This window comes from Amblyomma mixtum, chromosome 2 (assembly GCF_055824585.1).
Source record: "Amblyomma mixtum isolate Tamu chromosome 2, ASM5582458v1, whole genome shotgun sequence".
NCBI lineage: Eukaryota > Metazoa > Arthropoda > Arachnida > Ixodida > Ixodidae > Amblyomma > Amblyomma mixtum.
In genome coordinates this window covers 164,714,190-164,723,424 of record NC_143013.1, presented here as the reverse complement: position 1 = coordinate 164,723,424, position 9,235 = coordinate 164,714,190, and the positions used below count along the sequence as shown (strand labels likewise).

The window sequence follows — 9,235 nt, the reverse complement described above, 5'->3', positions numbered from 1 at the left end:
GTTCCAGGTGACCGGAAAACCAGCTTACTGAGGCTTGGTTGGGTCGATGCTTAGTCAGCAATGACAACCCTGACTTATGAATTAATCCGTAATTGAAGTTGCGACAGGCGTTCTGGGAATCAGTGAGCACAACGGCGTTGGGGTTAGATGCTACAGCTAATGCAATAGCTGCCTCCTCTGCGTGAGTGGGGTTAGATATTTTCACCGAGGCGCAGTTCACCATCGACCCTGAAGGCGTTGAGACTACAACAGTCATGACTCCGTTCTTTGGTCCTGCTGCGTCCACGTAAAGGGTGTTAGTTTGATTGTCCCATTTCTTCTGCAGGGCTTCCCCTCTTGCTTTCCTCCTCTCGATGTTATATGCGGGATGCATATTCCGCGCAATGGGGTGCACGTTCATGCATCTTCTCACATCGCGTAGGACCTCGTCCCTTTGGTCAATTCTATAGGGATGATTAACATGGATCTTCTCGAGCAGTTCGCTGCCGGGTGCGGTAAGTGCGAGACTATTGAGTTGTAAAAGCCATTCTGCTTCCCACATCTCTTTGAAGGTGTTATGTACTCCTAGAGCCATGAGCTTGGCCGTTGGCGTGGAGTTCGGTAGCCCCAGTGCCGTCTTGTAGGTTTTCCTGATGAGTGTCTCCAGCTTCAATTTCCAACATGGAGAGGTTAAGGGATGCCGTCCCGTACATCATCCGCGAGATCACAAAAGCTTCCACTAATCGGATGGTGTCCCTTTCCTTCATGCCATGGTGTTTATTTCGGATACGATTTATCGTCCGGAGGCAGGAGCAGGAGTTAGGCGCTTGGTAGCGTCGGCCTCGCTACGCGACGGCGCGAGTTGGGGCCCCGCTCTTGCAGCTGTGACGTCGGACCGCTAAGCACGCCGCGCGTGGCAGGAGCAGGAGTCAGGCCGCCCTTGGTAGCTACCGGCCTCGCTACGCGACGGGCTGAAAGTGGAAGCAGTGTTGCTTTCGCAATAAAAATTTGATCAATTTTATTTTTGCGGTTCTAGGCTAATGCCTTCTACCCTATGTTTATTTCGGATACGATGTATCATCCGAGCAAATCCTCCGGATGTTACATGCCGCCCTTGGGCGGTAGACATTTCAATAATAATCAAGTATCTTGAGTATCACCTGAATGAGATGGGAACAAATTGGAGCGAACCCCAAATCCGTACTCCTGGCGGTCATATCATGACCCTTACCGCAGGGTGCACTGCTTGAGTCACCGTTCCAACTCTGCTTTTGTTGGCACCTTTTTTGTTCTACCACCTGCTACAAGTTCCTGAAACTTTGAATGGACTTCTGCCTTGGCAGTTGCGCCTTCATAAACGTTCCTGGATGTCTGGGAGCATTTTTGATATTTTTAGCCGACACTGAACCACACAGACGGGCTCTAAGCTTTATCGTGGTGGCTGTGCCTCCGCTAAGCTGTGCAACTGTTAACTTGCTTTATTATGGCCCGTGTAGTACTGGCGGCGTTGTTGAACAGAACACTGCGCTTGTGCTAGCTCATATGGTCTGCGTCGCGTAAGGTATCGTGTGTATAGCCACCAGCCTGGTGGATGTCCTCGAAAATTTCGGATCCGAATGGCAACACATCAGCATGGGCACCGCAGTCGTGCACATCGATGGACATCACCGAACTTCACGAGAGCCTTGATCATCACAGCGAAACATACACAAATCGAGCAACCAAATTTGTCCCTGATGTCCACCTAGGCTTACTACTAACCAAGAATGAAATACTAGTTTGGCTCCTGTATCTGCTCTTCTCCACATGAAAATGGCAGATACCCACGCGGGGGGATTGGCCAAGGTGGTGTACCAAAAATTTCATCGTCCTTTCGCAAAACATTGCATAATAACACACGCAAGCACACCTGACCTTTTTAAAACATCCTGTACCAAGACTCATTGCGAGAGCATGAAGCTATTCGCTGAGCCATTCCATGAAAGCTGCAAGAAATGGCGCAAGGTGCAGAAATGCTGTAGCCGTAGAGAGTCCCTGCGCTTCGCGTGTGGTTTTGGTGGGAAAGAAAAATTGCATTCCACGACCTTCTATTGACAATCAGAAGTTTAACAATTTAAGGAAAAACACATTTTTCTTTTACCACGCATTTACAACCCTCTTGGCAGGATAGCGCACACGCACTCCTTTCTTTGCAGGACATAAACTTTGGGTATTGAAAATCGAAGTTGAGGAGCGGAATTTTAAGGACAAAGCGTTCGCGACGCCGGTTGGATCTAACGACTTCAAAGTCCTTCCTATCGGTTTATGTTGAGCTCCTGCGAAATTTTAAACACTGATGGAAGCTTCTAACTCAGGCCTAAGTGAAAAACGTGCTTCATCTACATGAACTGCTTTGTGTTTACGCTAATTTCTAGGAACACCTCAACCGCCTCTTCTCCGTGTTAGAGTCTTTAACATCTGCCGGTCACGTCAAAAGCCCAAAAAATGCCAGTTCGGTTATGAGGAGCTCTGTTACTGAGCCATACCACCAGTGATTGTGGCGTCCGGCCGAATCCTGCTAAAACCGGAGCTGTCGCCAGTTTTCCGCTCTTTCTGAGATGAAAACGGTCCCGCACTTTTTCTGTACTGGTCTTGTTACCGACGGTTCACTGGTAACTTTTTCTGCCTTGCTGCACCATTTACGCGCATGACTAGCTCCCCTCATGTGGACAAAAAAGCAGCAGGCGTTTGATGGCTTATGGTACTGCTTGAAAACCACGGCTGTCCTTGCTCATTTCCATTCTCGTGCCCAGACTCTGGTCCTCAGAGATGAAAGTACCGAGAGCCTTGGTGCTCGATTCGTCCAGTGGCAGGACGGCGCACAGCTCATGATAGCGTACGCTAGCCGAACTCCACCTCGTGCTGAATCTAAATACTCCGCTACACAAAACGAATGAGTCGCTGTTGTTTGAGGAGTGATGAAATTTCGACCTTATTTGTACGGCCAGCATTTTGAAGTCGTAAGCGACCACTACTCGCGCTGCTACTTAATGAACTTACGGGATCCCTCTGGTTGCCTTTCACGTTCGAGCTTACGGAGCTTGTTAACACTACTGTGTACAGATAAGGCCGGCAGGAAAAAGGTGCCGACTGCCTGTCCAGGTCTCCGCTCAAGGGGACATGCCTCTCATCGCAGTCGTAGACGAAGCAACTCCTTTCAAGCAGCAACAGTAATTCCCGGCGCTGAAAACTGTCATCGGTTAGTAAAACCATGCCATAGATGTTTTCCAGCCATTCCCATGAACGATGTATTTTTGTATGCGCGACGACGTGCTGTACAGAGCTAAATTTGCTCCAATATGAGGAGACTGCCTCCACGCTTGTCTAAAGCCTCTCCAGGAAGGGACCTTGAAAGCGTGTCATGACGAGGTCATCGCCGGTCACCTATGATATGCCTTCGCTCTAACTGCTATCCAAAAGAGATATTATTGGCCTATGGTTGCTGCGGCAGAGTGACACTACATGAGCACGTGTAACGTTTGTCAGCGATGAAAAACACCCCCTCTGAAGTCAGTTGAGCTGTTACATTCTGGTGAAGTGCTCAAAGCCCCGTTTGATCAAGCTGACAAGTACCTTCTCTGCCCTTACCCAGATAAGCGTCTACATTGATTGTCTTATAGGTGCCCAGAAGGACAATCTTAGTTAACTGTTTTGCCTGTTGATTGCATACAGTGCGCTATAATGGTGCTATTAGCGTCGGTAATACCGCGTATATTCCGTTTTTTAATATTTTAATGTCCTCCCAAAAACAACTTCATGGCTCTGATCGTGTCGCCACACAGTGGCGGGTTCTTAGCAGCGGATATGACATCACTTGGCGCGATCTTGATGATCGGACAAACAGTAAATATACTGAAAATTGTGTGAATGAATAGACACATTTTGCGCCTGTCTGCGTTTTATAATAGATGAACAAAAACAACTTGTTTGTCTTAGATAAAAGCCCTGCAAAGCCAGGGGCGCTCTGGCACGGAAACGACGCTGCCAGTCTCAGCAAAAACGAGTTACAGGGAGCAGGCAACCATGGAGTACAAATTTCCGCGACGTGCTCTGGCTGGCAGTTTTGATTGGTGGCGCCAGGTGCCGTCATTGGATAGCGAAATAGGATTGGGAAGCCCCGCCAAAATCGAGTTGAGCGCAGCGTTTTGTTTGTTTGTATTTTGAAATTTCTCCACTGAATAAGTCCCGTTGCTGTGCATCGATTCCTGTAATCCTTTTTAAGTCAGCATCTGTGTGATATAAAGAATCCACCTGAAGTATAGCCGGTATCCCCCCAAGCAGTGTTTCGCAGCCCCTTTAACCCCTCCGCTGTGATCAAGACACTCCATTGCATAACAGCAGCCGAGAGTTTGAAATTGTATGTTGGACACATTGTCCTGGACGCGGCGCCCAGGCACTTATTATCACGGACAGAGGCATCGCTTTCTGAAACAAACTCTTTGAATTCCTCTTCCGACTGAATGCCACTAGTCATAAGAAAAAAACCGCCTACTATTCCCAGACAAATAGCCTGACAAAGAGAGAGAGAGAGGAAAGGAAGGGATGTTAACCAGAAAGGATTCCGGTTGGCTACCCTGCGTCCTGACCAAGCTTCTTAACAAAACTCTCGTCGATGTCCTGCCCATCTACTTTCACGTTGAACATCTCTGTTGGGACCACATTCTGTCGTATATTACGTTCGTGTGCAACGCGGCACAACAAGAAACCACGCGGACGACACTCTTCTGTCAAGGCCATAAAAGGTATGCCCTTGAAGTATCGACATCGTTGGAAGAAACGTAGCTCTCTGATGTCCACGACCCCGACGTTTGCACCAAGGAATATACTATCCGCGCAGAAAAACTCCGACAACTGCTTAGGCGGCGCATACAGCATCAACAAGGACATCATGAGCGGCGTTACAAGCGCTGCCATAGACTGATAACATTCGTACCGAAAGTCAGGATGTGGGTGTGGACACCAATTCGACTTCTTGGCCTTTCAGAAAAGCGACTAAAGCAGTACTTCCTTCCCTAAGTAGTGCATCGCCATCTAAGCGACGTCACTTAACGAAGATTTTTCGGATCGGTTTTCCTGGGCTGCTCGCCGTCAGCGGGGACCTTAGATATTCGTTGTCATGCGGATGAAGCTGAATTTTCCCGAGACATTTACTGGCTAAGTGCTGAGCGTTCCTCAGTTTTGTTTCCTTTTGATTCTGCCTATTTTTGTTGCAAAGCATCGGATTGATGCTTTTTTCGAAAGGAGAGCAATGCCGCGTCTACAACAATAGCTGCTCGGCACGAACCTGGTGCGGCATGCTGGTGGCTGTGGTGGGGAAAGGTTCGGCTCCGGCCACTTGTCGGTGCTGTTGTCGCTTCTCAGTGCTCGACCGAACGTTGTTCAGTTTTGTTGAATTTTGTTCTCTCGATTTTAGTCCCTATTTTCTTGCGGCGGCGATGGCGTAGAGGTAGAGCATCCGCTTCGCGTGCAAAACGACCGGGGTTCGAATACGGCCGCCACGCAATTCTTCAGCGGATAAAAGAAAACTCCGCGTGTCGATGGAATTGTATAACCAGCCCTGGAGTGCGGCCTGATCTCGGGATGACATAGGGCTTAGTGAGGTTAGGAGGACAGATGATGCGTATACTGTACTAAAGGGCGGGCACGTACTGTGTTAAGGTGGATTAACTGATAGGCGAGAACAAGGTGTGGTGGTGTCGGCGGTGAAAAATTTTAGTACTCAAAGAGAGTTTGAGGGCCAGAAAGACCCGCAGCATGGTCGGTATCCTTAGTCCAGGTGAGCGCACGACGAGGCCCCGTCTCGCTCCCGCTTTACTAGAGCCCTTTGGGACTCCAGTGTGGAGTTGTTGAGGAGGGCAGTCTCCCATGCCTCTCGGGTGGGGGTGGGGGAACAGGGAAGGTGAGGGTTCTGAGTACATGCCCACACCATGTGTAAGATGTCGCAGATTTCTCCACAGTGCGGGCAGCGAACATATGTGTTCGGATCAAAGTGGTTTGCTATGGCAGGACAGAGAAGAGTTCCTGTCTGCAGGCGCCGCAGAGTTTGCTCATTTGCCTTACTCAGCCTCTTGGCAGGTGCCGGGTAGGGTACGTGATTGTCGCAATAATGGATTAGAATTTCGCGGAACCGTACACACGGTTTATGAGCTTGTGAGCCAAGAGAGCTAGGATGAGGAACCCGGTGTGTGAGCGCTCGTGCGGCCGATCAGCGGCCTCATTGCTTCATAGACCCTGGTGCGCAGGAGCCCAGATCACATTTGTGCGAGTTGGATCGGCGGGAGCACGTATTAGAATTTGGGAGGAAGAGGGGATATTGCTCCTCCAAAATAATGCTCACAGGCCAGGCGAGAGTCTGTGATAACCGTTTTCGATTTTGGATTGGCGGCAGCGAGCGGTATTGCAACTTCCTCCGCTCGTGTTAAATTTGCGGCCCGAAAACATAGCCCATCGACATTCATTCCTCGGTGTACTAGGCAGCCGTGTAGAATCCCGCGGGCGACGGCCCTGTGATGTCCACGTAGTAGACGCCCTTTTTAGATCCTCATTGCCTCTCAAGCGCGCGAATCCGCGCTTGTCGTCTGCCTTCATGTGAAACCATGTCCATGTTACGCGGGAGCGGATCAAACCAGAGCATGTGGCGCCACAGCACCGGTTTGTTCTCTGTCCTCTGTGGTATGCATGTGTGTTGGATGCGTAAGCGGTTTATCAGGCGGCGCCCAGGAGCCGTTTGCGATAGCAGCGTATATTGCTTATTGAGGTGGGCCTCCTGCAACTCCTGATAGCAGTTTACCACTCCCAACGCCTTAAGTTAGGCGTTGAAGGCAGTCACCGGGAGGTACAGTGCTCACTTTGTTGCCTTCTTGAAGGTGGCGTCAATGCGCTCGTCTTGCTGTTGGTGGTGCGTAGGTACGGCACGGCGTAGAGGATACCGCCGGTCACGAAGGCATCGAAGGGCCGTAGCGCGTCCCTGCCCCGCAGACCACCCCGCTTGTTGGAAAAGCGGTGGATCATGTGCCCTACCTTTTAACCTACGCGCTTGAGTTTCGGTATAGTAAATTCCGGCCTAAGTTGTTATTGATGAACAGACCCAGGATCCGGAGCTCTACCACTTGTTTGATGGGACCACCCGACAGAGATATGTGTACAGACTTGTTGTCCTTGTGGTTGGGCCTGACGTATAGAAGCTCTGATTTAGCGGGAGCATATTGGAGACAGCAGTCGGCAGCATATACATCGACTATGGATGCGGCCTGCTGAAGGCGGTCCTCCAGCAACCCAAGGCTCCCATCGGAGGTCCAGATTGTAATATCGTCTGCGTAGAGCGCGTGTTTTATGCCCTCCACCTGAGCCAGTCGGCCGGGCAGGTGCATGATGGCGATGTTGAAGAGTAGGGGTGATAACACCGCCCCCTGTGGTGTACCTCGTGTACCCATAGAGTACGGGCCGTATTCCTAGTCCTCGATCCGGAGGAGCGCCTGACGCGCTGAGAGGAAGTCTGTGACATAGGAGAAGACCTTCGCCCTGAAGTTAGTGGTGTTCAAGTTAGACAGTATGGTACTATGTTTAAAATTGTCAAACGCACCCTTAAGATCGAGGGTTAGAATTGCCTTGTCGTTTTGTTGCATGGCTGTGGGTCGTATTATGTCCCTGTGTAGTTGGAGTAGGACATCGTGTGTAGACATGTGCGGGCGGAACCGGAACATAGTGTCTGCAAAGAGGCCCTTACCCTCCTTCAAGGAAGAGAGGTGATCCCGAACCATCGTCTCCATGAGCTTTCCCACACACGAGGTCAGTGAGGTGGGTCTCAACTTGTCCGTAGTCACGGCTTTACCTGCTTTGGGTATGAATGTTTCCAGCGATGATTTCCATTCATGAGGGAGAGGGCACCCATCCCAGATCCGGTTTATGTATTGTATCAAATGGAGGTATGCAGAGTCCGAGAGGTTCGCCAACATTTTCACTGTTATGCGATCCCGACCCGGTGCCCCACCTCGGCGCATTTTAGCCAGGGTCGCCTTAAGGTGATGCAACGCAAAAGGGGCGTCTAAATCCTGATTTGGCTTCCCGGAGAATGTGCACTGGGGCCCAACCGCATCATTTGTATGGCAGAGATACCTGTCGCTCAAAGTGTCCGCAAGTTGCGCTGTCATACCTTGGTACCAATGCACAGCCCGCCGGAGCTGTTTTTGCGTCTCGCTTTTCGTTTGAGAAGGGTCGATGAGGCTGCGTAAGAGACGCCAATTCCCCTTCGAGCTTATCTGACGCGCTGCCGAGTTGCAACGTTCCATCCAATTGGTGTCTGTGAGCTGTGGGCTATATGCCACAGCCTGCTCCGTAATTTGTGCAATACGAGCTCTAAGCTTGCGATTCGTCTTCTGCTTCTTCCAGCGTTTTGTTAAGCTCCGGCGCGCCTCCCAGAGATACAGGAGGTGATTGTCCACTGCGGGGATTTCGTCGGGGGTGTGAAGTGTTCCCATGTGTTGTTTCTGTATGTTGGTGACCTGTGCTGCCCACTCCGCATAGCCGTCGGAGAATAGTATGGGAGGGATATCATGAGTTCGAAATTGCTGCCAGTTGGTTATTCTGGCCTTTCCCCATTTTTTTGCGGGCTGCGTACGCCAAAAGCGTGGTGCGGAGAAGGCAGTGGTCGCTGCCCAGGGTATCCTGCGTAGGATTCCTTATAAATCAGGATATAGCTGGTGGAATGAAGATGATACAGTACTACGAACAACGACGAAGCGCTAGCGCCGAGGTGAAGAAGAAGAAAAAGTCCGTAGAAGGCTCGTGCTGGAGAACTGCCGCTTGTGTGCCGGTCCCTCGCCTCGGTGGTTCCCGGACTTCTTGCGCCAGGGTCTTTATCGCTGGTGCTTCAACGTGTCAATAAACCGCTCTACATTTGGTGGAGGTTGCGGCAGTCACCTTTCCCCATCACCGTGGACCTTCGCAGTCGCACCATCCCGATGTCCAAGGCAGGTCAGCAGCCCCCCAGTCAACAGCCAGCCCCTCCGCCGGAGCCAGTCATCTGCTCCGGTGCCGTCCGGCAGCGGGACCCAGCTGTTTTCAGCGGCCACAGCAACCAGGATGTGGAAGATTGGCTGGAGTCGTATGAACGGGTGAGCCGCCATAACAACTGGGACGACCGCGTCAAACTCACCAATGTGATTTTCTACCTCAGCGACGTTGCGAACCTGTGGTTCCGGAACCACGAGGCCGACAT

General features: G+C 50.9%; 1 pseudogene; it reads right to left on the bottom strand.

The window, feature by feature from the left end:
- Nucleotides 1-5,785: 5,785 nt before the first annotated feature.
- On the bottom strand, nucleotides 5,786-7,451 carry LOC149361469 (uncharacterized; annotated as a pseudogene).
- Between the last annotated feature and the right edge of the window lie 1,784 nt (nucleotides 7,452-9,235).